A 14,607-nucleotide genomic window follows, 5' to 3' on the forward strand; every position below is an offset into this window, starting at 1 on the left:
AACCGCAGCTCTGACCTTCAGTTTTTCAAGTACAGTGAGAGAGCTCCTCTCTGTGTCTGACCACACTTGGAGTACTGTGTGCAATTCTAGGCAAACAGATCTAGGAAGGGTGTCATTAGGTTAGAAAGAGTGCAGAGGAGGTTCATTAGGATATTACCTGGACTTATGCACTTGAGTTAAAATGAGAGGTTTGATAGGTTGGACATTTTTTCTTTGGCGTGAGGAAGCTGAGAGGTGACCTTATTGAGGTGTACAAGATCATGAGGGGCATGGATAAAGTGATTGTTCGTTGTCTTTTTCCCAGGGTTGAGGATTCTAAAACCAGAGGGCATAGGCTTAACATGAGAGTGTAGATATAAGAGGGACCTCAAAGGCAACTTTTTCTCACAGGGTAGTCTATGTTTGGAAAGAGGTGCCCGAGGAAGAGACAGAAGCGGATACAATTAAGACATTTAAAAGACATTTAAAAGGCATTTGGACAGATATATGGATAGGAAGAGTTTAGAGGATTATGGGCTGAATGCAGGCAAATGGGACGAGCCCAATATGCCGAGTTGGTCAGCAAGAACAAGTTGAGCCGGACGGCTCGTTTCCGTGCTATATAGCTCTCTAACTCTAAAGATAATTTGAATAAATCTATGACAGTGCATTATGCTTGTGAAATATTGTAGGTCTTATCCTCCCCGAAGTAAGCCATGGGTAATGAAAATTTAACTTACTCTTTCCTACAACCATGTCGATTTGGAACAATGAGACAGATCATACATGCATAACATGAAAATCATATTATACAGAAACAATGCCCATGGCCCACTATGCACTTGCAGCCATCCAGTATTAAGCCCGTTTTCCAGCACATGACTCACAGTCTTCCATGTCTTGAACAGTCAAGTGCTCATGTCTGAAGAAGGTTCTCGACCCGAAAAGTCACCCATTCCTTCTCTCCTGAGATGCTGCCTGACCCGCTGAGTTACTCCAGCATTTTGTGATACCTGCTCATTTAGGCACGTCTTTAAGATGCCTCTACCATCCTCTAAATGTACAGCACAGGAATAGGCCCTTCAGCCCACAATGGCAGTGCCAAAAATGATGCTAAAATAAACTAATCTTATCCATCCATATCCATCCATTCGCTACAGATCCATGTGCCTTTCTAAAAGCCACTTAAATGCTATTTTATTTTCTCCACCACCATCCTCAGCAACCGTTCCAGGCACCCACCACTCTGTGTAAAATATATACCCCACACATTTAAATGATGTCCCTTTCATTTTAAAGCTGTGCTCCCTATTCACTGAACCTTTCCACCCTGGGAAAAAGGTTCTGCCTGTCAACCATATCTCTGTTTCCAAATGCGACCAAACCAAAGTCTTATGGAGCTGCGTCATGACTTCTCGATGCTTAAAACCAACTCCCAGACCAATGAAGGCAAGAGTACCATCGGCCTTCTTTATTTCTCTACTTGTTTTGTCACTTTCCGGGAGCTATGGACCTGGACCTCAAGATCCCTCTGCGCATCAATGCTGTTTAGGGTCTTGCCATCTACCGTACACCTTCCCCTTATATTTGGAATCTAGGTGGGGCAAAAGGAAGCAAAGGGGGGGGGGGGGGGTTGTTTGTATGTTACTTACCTAAAATTGGAGAATTCAATGTTCATACATTGTATAAAATCATGAGGGATATAGATAGGGCGAACATACAGAATGATACAGGTCTGACATGCTGGAGTCACTTAAAGACCAGCTGATTCATTGCTCAAGGATGGCAAGTTAAGGTAACCTTCGATGGCAAGAGAGGTAGTAAAATTGGCAAAAGGTAAAAGTAAGCATATGTGAAATGATGATAATGTACGTTTGCAAACAACATAAAAATGTAAGGAGATGCGGACAATGTTACTGGCTGTCAAATGATTCAGAAGTGTATAATCCAGTTGCAAATGTGGGCAGAAAAATGGCAGATGGAGTTTAATCCAGGCAAATGCGAGGTGTTGCATTTTGGGAGATCAAATGTATGGGGTAGGTATACAGTTAAAGGCAAGTCCTTTAACAATATGGCAGTTACGATAGTAGCATTTAAGACACTTTGGGAAAGGAACAGAGGGATGTGGATCACTCGCAGACAGAAGGACTGTTTTATTTGGTATCATGTTCGGCACAGACATCATGGGTCCTAGGACCTGTTTCTGTGTCCTACGTTCTATGTTCAAATAACATTGACCACGTAAAATTCAAAATAGGTCATATCATTCAACACTATTAAGTAAAAATCTTCACTTGCGCTTAGGGAATTAATGATATGTAAATGACAATGGCTAAACAATTGTTCCCGATGTTGGGGGAGTCCAGAACCAGGGGTCACAGCTTAAGGATAAGGGGGAAGTCTTTTAGGACCGAGATGAGAAAACATTTCTTCACACAGAGAGTGGTGAGTCTGTGGAATTCTCTGCCACAGAAGGTAGTTGAGGCCAGTTCATTGGCTATATTTAAGAGGGAGTTAGATGTGGCCCTTTTTGCTAAAGGGATCAGGGGGTATGGAGAGAAGGCAGGTACAGGCTACTGAGCTGGATGATCAGCCATGATCATATTGAATGGCGGTGCAGGCTCGAAGGGCCGAATGGCCTACTCCTGCACCTATTTTCTATGTTTCTATGTTTCTAACCTGCCTCGGTGTACGTGACAATAATAAGCCTAAACCAAAAGGCAGGCTTCCTCGTTGCCCGCAATTCAAATTATTTTGGTGTTGTCTGCAAACTTACTAACCAACAAATCTACATTTAAACCCAAGTCATTTATATATATCTCAAACAACAGACGTCTCCACACAGATCCCCATGGAACAGCACTGGTCACACATCTCCAGCCAGAATAACACCCTTCCACCACTACCCACCGTCTTTAATGAATAAGCCAATTCTGAATCCAACCACCACTTCACTGAGGATCTCATTGCATCTTAATCTCCTGGATCAGCCTACCATGAGGAACTTTATCAAATGCCTTACTTAAATCCATGTACACAACATCCACTGCCTTGTCCTCATACAATACAATACAATATATTTTTATTGTCATTGTACCCAGGGGTACAACGAGATTGGGAATGCGCCTCCCATACGATGCAATAATTTAAGTAATTTAGACAACAGCAACCCAACGAAACAATTGTAACAGTTTTAGTTTTAGACAGGGTAAAGTGCAAGTTGATCTATGCGTTGTGACCATCCGGCTCAGCAGGACCGGTTCATAGCAGCTATGGCCCTGGGGATGAAGCTGTTCCTGAGTCTGGAGGTGCGGGCGTAGAAGGCCTTGTATCGTCTGCCCGATGGAAGGAGTTCGAACAGACTGTTGCAGGGGTGTGAAGAGTCTTTGTGGATGCTGGTGGCATTTCTGAGGCATCGTGTGTTGTAGATGCCCTCCAAGTCTGGTAGCTGTGTTCCGGTGGCCCTCTGAGCTCTATGGACTACCCGCTGTAGAGCTTTCCTTTCTGCCTCCGTGCAGCTGAGGTACCACACAGGGATGCCATGCGTTAGGATGCTCTCTATGGTGCAGCGGTAGAAGGTCGTCAGCAGCTGTTGGGGTAGACCAGACTTTTTCAGTGTTCTTAGGTAGAACAGTCTTTGCTGTGCCTTCTTGACCAGCGCAGCAGTGTTATTGGACCATGTTAGGTCCTCCGAAATGTGAGTGCCCAGAAACTTGAAGCTGGACACTCTCTCCACACTGTCCCCGTTGATAGAGATCGGGGCATATTCCCCGTTATGTGACCTACGGAAGTTGATGATCAGCTCCTTGGTCTTGGTGGTATTTAGGGACAGGTTGTTCTCCGAGCACCAGTCCGCCAGGTTCTGCACCTCCGCTCTATAGTTTGTTTCATCCCCGTTGGTGATAAGCCCGATCACCGTTGTGTCGTCTGCAAACTTGACAATGGTGTAGGTGTCAAATGCAGGAACACAGTCGTGTGTGAAGAGGGAGTAGAGCATGGGGCTCAGAACACAGCCCTGTGGTGTGCCGGTACTCAGGGTGATAGTGGAGGACAGGTGCGGGCCCATTCTTACTGCCTGCGGTCGTTCCAGCAGGAAGTCCAGGATCCAGTCACATAATGACGAGCTGAGGCCTAGCTGGTGGAGTTTGGTGATGAGCTTGGTGGGGATGACCGTGTTGAAGGCGGAGCTATAGTCTATGAATAGCATCCTCACGTACGTGCCCTGTCTCTCTAGGTGAGTCAGGACAGTGTGAAGAGCCAGAGAGATGGCGTCCTCTGTGGATCTATTTGCCCTGTATGCAAATTGATGTGGGTCCAGTGAGTCAGGGATGCTGGATTTGATGTGTGAGAGGACCAGCCTTTCAAAGCACTTCATGACTATCGGCGTTAGGGCAACCGGGCGGTAGTCATTCAGGTTGGAGATCTTTGCTTTTTTCGGCACCGGAACTATGATAGCCGACTTCAGGCACTTGGGGACCGTAGCCAGAGATAATGACAGGTTAAAGATCCTGGTGAATACCTCAGCCAGCTGTTCAGCACAGTCCTTCAGTACCCTTCCTTGAACTCCATCCGGGCCTGCAGCCTTGCGTGGGTTGACCCTTTGCAGAGCGCGTTGTACCTCCTGTGTGCTCAGTTGCAAAACCTGTCCCTCCGCCTCGGCTGGGGTTCTTCCACTCAAGGTGGTTTTGCCAGTTTCAAAGCGGGCAAAGAAGGTGTTAAGCTCGTTGGTCAGTGCCTTATCGCTGTGGAGGCAGGCAGGGCTGCTCTTGTAGCCAGTGATGTCCCTGACACCCTGCCACATGCTTCTGGTGTCCGTGGTGTTGAAGTGGTCTTCCACCCGTTGCCTGTGGGTGTCTTTGGCCCTTTTAATACCTTTGTTCAGGTTTGATCTGGCAACACTGTATGCTGAAGTGTCACCAGATTTAAAGGCATTGTTGCGTGCCCTCAGCAGGTTCTGTACCTCCTTGTTCATCCAGGGTTTCCGGTTTGGGAACATCTTTATCTCCTTGTCCTCCGTGACATTCTCCACACAGCAGTTGATGTAGGAGAGCTCAGTGGATGCGTATCACCTCCTCAAAAAAATCAATCAAGTTAGTCCTGCTACAGAAAAAGCCATGTGGACTGTCCCTAATAAGCTCATTCTCTTCTCAATACAAGTGGATCCTACCTCTAATAGCCTCCCTAACACTGACAGCTCACCAGCCTATAATTTCCTAAATTATCACTACTTTCCTTCTAAAACAAAGGAACAACATTGGCTAATCTCCAGTCCTCCAGGATCTAATCTGCAGGTAGAGATCTTTGTCAAGACCCATGCAATCTCCTCTCTTACCTCTTTCAATAACCTGAAACTATTTATGTAGCTCTCTGTCATCCAGACTCCAGAAATTAGATTAATACCAAAACAGGAAATATATTCCAGACAAGACATCTAAGTTAGGAATAGTCTATTCTGCTGCCTTTCTTTTGGTCGAATGAGTTAGTTGGTATGGCTAAATTTGGTGGATGGCTTTAGATGGTCATCATTTCTCCAAATTCTCTCATAAAACAAGGGAACCCAAAGAGATGATTAAAACAAGGAGGGTAATGGAAAAAGTTAGTTCCTTAAGAAATTCTAGGTCAATTTAGAAGACCAACAATTGGCTACTGCAAATGCTGAACTGAGGTCTGTGGTATTCACTATTAATTATATGATGTTGAGAAAATGTATGCAATTTACAGATTCTTGGATGCAGGAGAGAAAACACAGAAAAAGACAAACACACCACTTGGTGTACTTTGCCATCTACTTTGCCAGTGGGGTGCCGCAGGGATCGGTGTTGGGTCCCTTACTGTTTGTAATCTACATTAATGATCTGGATGTCAACGTACAGGGCATGATCAGCAAGTTTGCAGATGACACAAAGTTAGGGGGGGTGGTGAATAGCGAGGAAGGGATCTGCAAGCTGCAGGAAGATATAGATGAGATGGTCAGATGGGCGGAGCAGTGGCAGATGGAATTTAATCCTGAAAAGTGCGAGGTGATGCACTTTGGCAGGAATAACGGAGAGGGAGTACACCATGAATGGAAGGACCCTAGGGAAGACAGGGGTACAGAGGGACCTTGGAGTACAGGTACACAAGTCCTTGAAGGCAGCAGGACAGGTGGACAGGGTGGTCAAAAAGGCATATGGGTTACTGGCCTTCATTAGCCGGGGCATCGAATATAAAAGTAGGGGGGTAATGATGGAATTGTACAGAACACTGGTGAGGCCACAGCTGGAGTATTGTGTACAGTTCTGGTCACCACATTATAGAAAGGATGTGATAGCTTTGGAGAGGGTGCAGAGGAGATTCACCAGGATGCTGCCAGGGATGAAGGGCCTCAGCTATGAGGAGAGACTGAGCAGACTGGGGTTGTTTTCCCTGGAGCAGAGAAGGCTGAGAGGGGACATGATCGAGGTGTACAAGATCATGAGGGGCATAGATAAGGTAGATGGCGGGGAACTTCTTCCACTGGTGGAAGGTTCAACAACGAGGGGACATAGATACAGGGTAAGGGGAGGGAGGTTTCGGGGGGATGTGAGAAATAACTTTTTCACCCAGAGGGTGATTGGAGTCTGGAACTCACTGCCTGGGGTGGTGGTGGAGGCGGGAACACTCACAACGTTTAAGAGGCATTTGGATGGGCACTTGAAATGCTACAACATTCAGGGCTACGGTCCAAATGTGGGAAAATGGGATTAAAATTAGACTGTGTTTGGTAACGGACGACACCGACACGATGGGCCGAAGGGCCTCTTTCTGTGCTGTAGGACTCTATGACTCTACTTTGCAGAACCTGGTATTTTGGAATGACTTCAAGACTAATTTGATTAAGATCCAATACATCCAAAACTCCGCTGCCCGTCTACTCACCCACTCCCCGACCCGTGACCATATCACCCCTGTCCTTTACAAGCTCCACTGGCTCCCCATCCCCCAGAGAATCCAGTACAAAATCCTCCTCATGACCTACAAAGCCCTCCATAACCTGGCCCCATCCTACCTGACTGACCTCCTCCACAGACACACTCCCACCCGTACCCTCCGCTCTGCTGCTGCTAACCTCCTGTCCCTCTCCATCCGGACCAAACTCAGATCCTGGGGGGCAGGGCTTTCTCCATCGCTGCTCCCACCCTCTGGAACTCACTACCTCAAACCATCAGAGACTCCTCCTCACTCACCACATTCAAAACATCACTGAAGTCTCACCTGTTCAACACTGCCTTCAACCACTGACCGTCACCTCACCTTATCTTTCCTTTTCTGTTCGTTTACTTATTTATTTATTTATTTCTATGTTTTAGTAAACCATGTAAAGCGTTTTTGAGTTTTTAGAAAAGCGCTATACAAATGTAATGCATTATTATTATTATTATTATTAAGATGAAATGAGAAATTATAAATTAGACAGAAAAAAAAGTAATAAACTATTTTGTGATGGGGCTAAAATGAGAAAAAGAAATCATTCAGCTGCTATTCCTATGCCATGTGATATTAGATTTCGTATGATTTTATTCAATTGGAATTTTACTCAACATGGAAAGCATGGCTGATCTTTGAGATTGCACTGCTGATCAGGGAGAACATTGTGGCTATAGGAAGGATATCCTGGAGGCCAAGGAGGTTACATGGGTAGAAATTAGGAATGAGAAAAGCAGTCACTGGTTCACTAATAACCTTCATGGAAGTTAATTTACTATGATAACCCGGTCTTGCTTTCCTGTTAACTCCAGATCTTTAGTTTAATTTAGTTTAGAGACCCAGCATGGAAACCGGCCCTTCACCCTAAAGAGTGGACACTGCCCATGGATCACTTGTACACTAGTTCTATCCTACACCTTGGGGACAATTTACAAAAGTCAATTAACCTGTAAACCTACATGTCTGGAATGGACATGTCTGGGAGGAAACCAGAGGACCTGGAGAAAACCCAAGTGGTCACAGGGAAAAAGTACAAACTCCATAGAAACAACACCCGTAATCAGGATCGAACCTGGGTCTCTAGCGCTGTAAAGCAGCAAATCTACCGCTGTGCCACTGTGCTGCTCTGATCTTTACTAATTCTTAATGATCTATCAAGTAATTGTAAATATATGAAACTGCTTCAAATATAAAAAACCAGACAGGTTTCTAAATTCAACAAAGAAAATGCATTTCTTGGCAGATAAAGATTTTCCATGAACTGTATTCAGTTTTGGACTGGATATATTTCCTGTTTCTCTTTCCGTAAATGCTACCTGTCTATCTGATTTTTCCAACATTTTATGATTTTAGGCATGCTGGACCATCCTGGAAAGATACAACTCACAAACCATCTGCCAATTCTAGCTACCATTGAGAGTTGGCTGGCTGAAACAATTGCCTGATTCTTCGTGTCTGCATCGTCAAGTCAGACTGGGTAAGGAAGCCAATCTCAACCTCAATGGGACTTCCGCGCCGATCGGCGGGTCGAATTTCCCCTTGCAGTCAGGGTTCGGGATCCCTGACCTGGCCGGAGGCGGCAGATCCGTTCCCATAGACAACTTCCAGGGCCGACTTTGCGGGTCGGTTTCTTGGCCCCTCGGTGGCCCATTCCGATACCGTTGGACTCGTCACAGAGCCCATGATCTCTGTTGGTCTGATGAAATGGATAATCCAGAAAGGCTACGGTATTTATTACAAGAGATGTTCCATTGTTGCGATAGGATTAGTTGTGCGGTTGGTTCAAGAACATACGTAAAAGTAGTAGGAAAGTAGCTGCTCCTGAACCTGGTGGAGTGCAACTTCGGGCTTCTGTACCTACTACTTGAAGGTGGCAGAGAGTAAAGGGTGCAGCCTAGATGATGGGGAACATTACTAATAGATGCTGCCATCTTGAGGCAGTGCCTCACATACATTTTTCAGTGTTGGGGAGAGCTGTGCCTTTGTTGGAGCCTGCTGAGTCCACCACTTCCTGTAGCCTTTTGCATTCCTGTGCGTTGGAATTGCCATACCAGGCCATTGTCCAACCACTTAGGATAATTTAGATGGAAGTTTGTTAGAGCATTCACTGACATGCCAAACCTCTATAAATTTCTAAGTAAATATTGGTACTGACATTCCTTCTTTACAATCACATGTATGGGCCTGCCGGGAAAAAGTAATCTGAGGTTTTAACACCTATGAATTTGAAGCTGCAAACTCTCTCCATACCAACCCACCAATGAAAACTTTCTAAAACTTACCCTTTCTGAGATCAACAATTAGTTCCTTTCTATTTTTGATCCTTGATACATTGATTGTTGCAGCAACAGCATAGGCGTTTCATCTCTGAACCCAAAAAGCATGATAAAATCCCAGATGAAGTGTGAAATTCTATCTTTAAGAAACATACTCTCCATACCAAATCCAATCTGTTCCAATGCTGCAACAAAGTGATGTGAAAGTGTTCAGGTACATCTTGTCAACTTATTTATCACATCATTCAATTTAATGGACCGAACAATTTTATGGCATATATTCACCAATAACAGTCCTAAGGATCAATATTCTGTGGTGACTGCCCCATTGCCTGAATCCACAAACAGTGTCTATAAGGCACAACATTGGAGTACAGCTTTCTCAACTTGTCACACAATTGGTATCCCATTCACCATCAGGAACAACCATTCTCTTCATCGTGGCATACCTTTGCTGCTACGTGTGCTTTTTACGCAATGCATGCAGCGATTAATATGGTAACTTTGGCATTAATCATATCCATCATTGCTTATAAGGGTAAATGCAGCAGATACATGAATACCCGCAAAGTAACAAATCATCAGAAAAACTAAGATAATTTGGCATCTGTGGAAAACAAAAAGCATATTTCAAGTCAATTACTTTTCCTTCTACCTCGCAGATGCCTGACCTGCATATTTCTAGAATTTTCTGTATTCTTTCAGATTTCTACTGTTTGCTGATTTTTTCCCCTACCACCTGTAAATTTACCTGCAGATCACACACAATACACACACACAATTTGGAAATATTTGTCTAGATATTACCATAGTAAACCCTAGCATTTCTCAAATGTCCATACCTTTATTTAACCAAAGAGTAAGAATGCCACACTCGAGCCTCCTCAGGGCATTTTCCAATGGGTTATAAATGCAGGCCTTGCCAGTAGACAACTGCAGAAAACCTACACGGTCACAGGGAGAATGTGCAAAATCCACACAGACAGCATCTGAGGTCAGGATCAAACCGGGTCCCTGACGATGTGAGGTAGGAATTCTACTGCTGCGCTACCGTGCCGCTCCCAATTGGCAGATGCGTGGACAAAAGCCAGACATGGGGAGAAGATAAAAGGTTGTGAGAAATCAGCACAGAATACGTATGAAATATGAAGCCAGAGGAAGGAACATAGGTGGAAGTGAACACTTTTGCCTTCCCCCATCCCCTTTGGTCTAACCAACAACATCCACTCCTCCCCCTTTTTTACCCTCACTTCCCTACACCTCACCAGAATGCTACCCATTTCTTCTACCATCCCGTCCTCCCTCCCCCTTTCCCTGTCTCCTTCCTCCCTTCCTCTGGCTTTATATTTCACGTTTCTTCTATCCTTATCTCAAGCCTTATCTCTTCTTTGCATCTCTCACTTTTGTCCACCCATTTGCCAATCACTGCCGTCGTCATTTGCATCCAACTATCACTTGCCTTGGCCTTGCATTCCCCCCTCCCACCTCTCTTCCAGCTTTCTCATCCCTTTACATTCAGTCTGAGGAAGGGTCTCGACCCAAAACATCAGCTGTGCGTGTTCTCCAGAAATGCTGCCTGACACAATGGTGGTTACTCCGTCAATTAGTGACTTTTTTTTTTGCAGGCCTTACAAGAGCTACCCACAATATAAAGTGCAATTTTAATAAGGCCGCAAAAAGTGACAGAGCTTTAACGGGCAAGAACTGAGGTGACTGTCAATCAAGCTTGACAAAGTTCAGTAACAGATTGATTTTATGCACATCACTTATTTGGAACTACACTCCACATTATACATTTTTAAAGAAATTACCCTGCATACTTCAATATTTCAAAGAAGACAAAAAAAAATCATTAGGACACATACAATCCACCCACAATACAAATAGGTTTCATTTCACTTCTGTGATCATTAGTGGAGCTAGTAGGAGGCCAGGAGGAATCACAGAGGGGGAGCAGCGAGAGAGCATGTTGCTAAACTCTCGTCAGAGGAGACTTCATCAGTCTGAAGAAGGGTCTTGACTCGAAGTCACCCATTCCTTCTCTCCAGAGATGCTGCCTGACCTGCTGAGTTACTCCAGCATTTTGTGATATCTGTGATCATTAGGGTCATTAAAAATTAATTTCTCTTGATTCCCATTCTTCAGGGTAACACAAGTCAGTGTCATGTTTGAAATAAAACAATTGATGGTATATGAAACATTGCTTGACTTTTTTTTCACTGACAATAAAACATACCACACACAATAATGAAACTCGTACCTAAAGTAGAAAAATATTTACATATATATTGTAAAATCTCAACTTTGTTGCTCACCCCCTTTACTGCCATTTGTCATTTAGATAAATATTTACTTGAGTGTAATTATTACAGTATCATTTATTTGACGTACTCGGAATTCACAAAAGCCAAACATTTCAATTTCCAGTAACCACCCTAAAATCATAACAAAAACTTCTAAAAACTTGGGCAGCATCGGTGGGGGAAAGTCAACGGTTTAGGCCAGTGATCTGATATCCAACTCTCTGCGCATTTCCATCATTACTGTGTCGTTTTATTCCAATCCACCTCATTATTTTCTCTCTCTCTCTCTCTCACACACACACACAAGATTTATTTCCAGTGGCTAATTCTTTTAGTCAAAAGTTGGGAACTACGAGTGAATTGGGTGCAGATTGACCAATTTCTCTAGTATCTGCTGAGTTACTCCAGCATTTTGTGAATAAATTCCTCTGGTTTGGTACATACCACGATGGAGTGGATATCTAGATGGAAACCGTTTTCAAGAGTTAGATTTAGCTCTTGGGCCTAAAGGAAAAAGCAGGAACGGGGTACTGATTGTGGATGATCAGCTATGATCACAGTGAATGGCGGTGCTGGCTCAAAGGCCTCCTCCTGCACCTATTGTTTTCCTATATGTTTCTATGGAGCAGGCGTCATTATTTTTTGGTGTTTGTTTATCAATAGTGAAACCAATGGCTGGCTACCTGATGCTGTGAACGAGCCTTTCCTTGCCGGAGGCCGGGCAGGTGGGGTGGTAATGCCGCTGGTGGGCGGTGGACGAGCCTCGCCGGAGCCCGGGCGGTTATGGCCGGTGTGTGGACGAGCCTCGCCGGAGTCTGTGCGGCGATGCCTGCCGTGTGTGGTGACCGGGCCTCGGTGTGGGTGGTGGACGAGCCTCGCCGGAGCCCGGGCCGTGTGTGGTGGTGGTGGTGATGGCCGGGGGCGGCGGTGCAAGTGGCTATATGGCCGTGTGTGGTGGTGTCCGGGCGGGCTGTTGCTGCCGCCGCTGCGGGCCGTTATTCCGTGTGTGGTGTCCGGGCGGGCGGTAAATGCCTGTGGTTATGTCGTGTGTGGTGTGCGGGCGGGCTGTTTATGACCGTGTTGAGCGCTGTGGGCCGTTATTCCGTGTGTGGTGGAGCCTGGGCCTTTATGGCCGTGTGTGGTGGAGCCTTGGCGCGGCAGGATGCTGTGGGTAGTGATGGCCGTGTGTGTGGTGGAGTATTGGCGCTGTGGGCCTTTACAGCCGTGTGTGGTGTCTTGGTGGGCTGTACTCGGACAGTGCCAGTAGTGATGGCCGTGTGTGGTGGAGCCTTGCTTGGCGGGCGGGCGGGCTGGTGTGGGTAGTGATGGCCGTGTGTGGTGGGTAGTGATAGCCGTGTGTGGTGGGGTAGTTATGGCCGTGTGTGTGTGTGTGGTGGGGTAGTTATGGCCGTGTGTGTGTGTGTGTGTGTGGTGGGGTAGTTATGGCCGTGTGTGTGTGTGTGTGTGTGTGTGTGTGTGTGTGTGGTGGGGTAGTTATGGCCGTGTGTGTGTGTGGTGGGGTAGTGATAGCCGTGTGTGGTGGGGTAGTTATGGCCGTGTGTGTGTGTGTGTGTGTGGTGGGGTAGTGATAGCCGTGTGTGGTGGGGTAGTTATGGCCGTGTGTGTGTGTGGTGGGGTAGTTATGGCCGTGTGTGGTGGGTAGTGATAGCCGTGTGTGGTGGGGTAGTTATGGCCGTGTGTGTGTGTGTGTGTGTGTGGTGGGGTAGTTATGGCCGTGTGTGGTGGGTAGTGATAGCCGTGTGTGGTGGGGTAGTTATGGCCGTGTGTGTGTGTGTGTGTGGTGGGGTAGTGATGGCCGTGTGTGGTGGGTAGTGATAGCCGTGTGTGGTGGGGTAGTTATGGCCGTGTGTGTGTGTGTGGTGGGGTAGTTATGGCCGTGTGTGTGTGTGTGGTGGGGCCTCGGCGGGCCGGCGGGGGGGGGGCGGGCTGCGGTGCCGCGTGGCCATGGGCCGCCGCCCGCGCCCGTTTCCAGTTTAACGGCTTCGCGTTCGGCTGGGGGGGGGGGGGGGGGGGAAGGGGGCAGCGCGCGCGGCGGGCGGGAAGGCGGGAAGCCGGGCTGCAGTCTCACTCTCCTCACACACATACACCCTACAAACCCCCACAACACAACTCCCCTCTTTCCCGGCGACTTACTTATATATGGCGAAGGCGGCAGCGTTTCCTTTTTTTGTTTCCCGCGAGGTGAAAGATCGTGGCGTCGAAGTTTTTTTTTTTTAAAGAAAGCGCATCCCCTCCCCTCGCCGTTTGAAGTAGTGCTGCTGATAGTGGAGTGCTGTCGACGTCGGGCAGCACCAACCGCGGGAAACCTTCTCGAATCAACACAATTACAAACGCACTGCGAAGAAGCAAGAGTGGAAAACCACGGGAAGAGGACAAGATGACGGCTGTTGCAGCATCGCCGCCGCGACGCGCCCGTGTCGCCCGCCGAGGCAGCAAAAACTAAACGTCCACGCTTCGTCCCCGCCTCATTGACATTGTGTGCACCAGCTGTGGACAAAGCAGAGCGCCCACCACGACCCTCCCTCCCTCCATCCACACACGCCTCCAGCCTCCTCCGCCCGCTTGGAAACATCTCTCATCTCTCACCATCTGCAAGCACTGGGCCAGTACTCACTCGCTGCCTGGAGTTTAGAAGGATGAGGGGAAGAAAGGATGAGAGGAAGTCCTTTGTTGAAACTTACCCAATAGTGAAAGGATTGGATGTGGAGAGGATGTGTCCACTCGTGGGGAGAGTTTAGGACCAAGACTCAGAATTTAAGGAGGTGTTTTTTTTAAGGGAGGAGATGAGGAGAACTTTCTTCAGTCAGAGGGTGGTAAATCTGTGGAATTCATTGCCACAGAAGGCTGTGGGAGGTCAAGTCTGTGGATATTTCTGAGGCAGAGATAGATCGATTATTGATAGATCAATAGACCTGTGGTAACATGGGTTATGTGGTGAGAAGGCAGGAGAATAGGGTTAGGAGGAAGAGACAGATCATCCATGATGGAATGGCGGACTAGACGTGATGGACCGAATGGCCCAATTCTGCTCCCGTCACCTTTTGGCAGGAGTCAGCATGGGAATGGGGACTTCAGCATTCACG

At 46.7% G+C, this 14,607-nt stretch overlaps 1 protein-coding gene across 1 annotated transcript in view; it reads right to left on the bottom strand.

The window, feature by feature from the left end:
- Positions 1-13,760, bottom strand: part of rbm46 (RNA binding motif protein 46) — a 58,057-nt gene extending 44,297 nt beyond the window's left edge. The window contains exon 1 of the mRNA XM_078412983.1: positions 13,658-13,760. The gene's annotated coding sequence lies outside the window, so the exon portion shown is untranslated. The remainder of the gene's footprint in view (positions 1-13,657) is intronic.
- Positions 13,761-14,607: the final 847 nt, after the last annotated feature.

This window comes from Rhinoraja longicauda, chromosome 1 (genome assembly GCF_053455715.1).
Source record: "Rhinoraja longicauda isolate Sanriku21f chromosome 1, sRhiLon1.1, whole genome shotgun sequence".
Taxonomy (NCBI): Eukaryota; Metazoa; Chordata; class Chondrichthyes; order Rajiformes; family Arhynchobatidae; genus Rhinoraja; species Rhinoraja longicauda.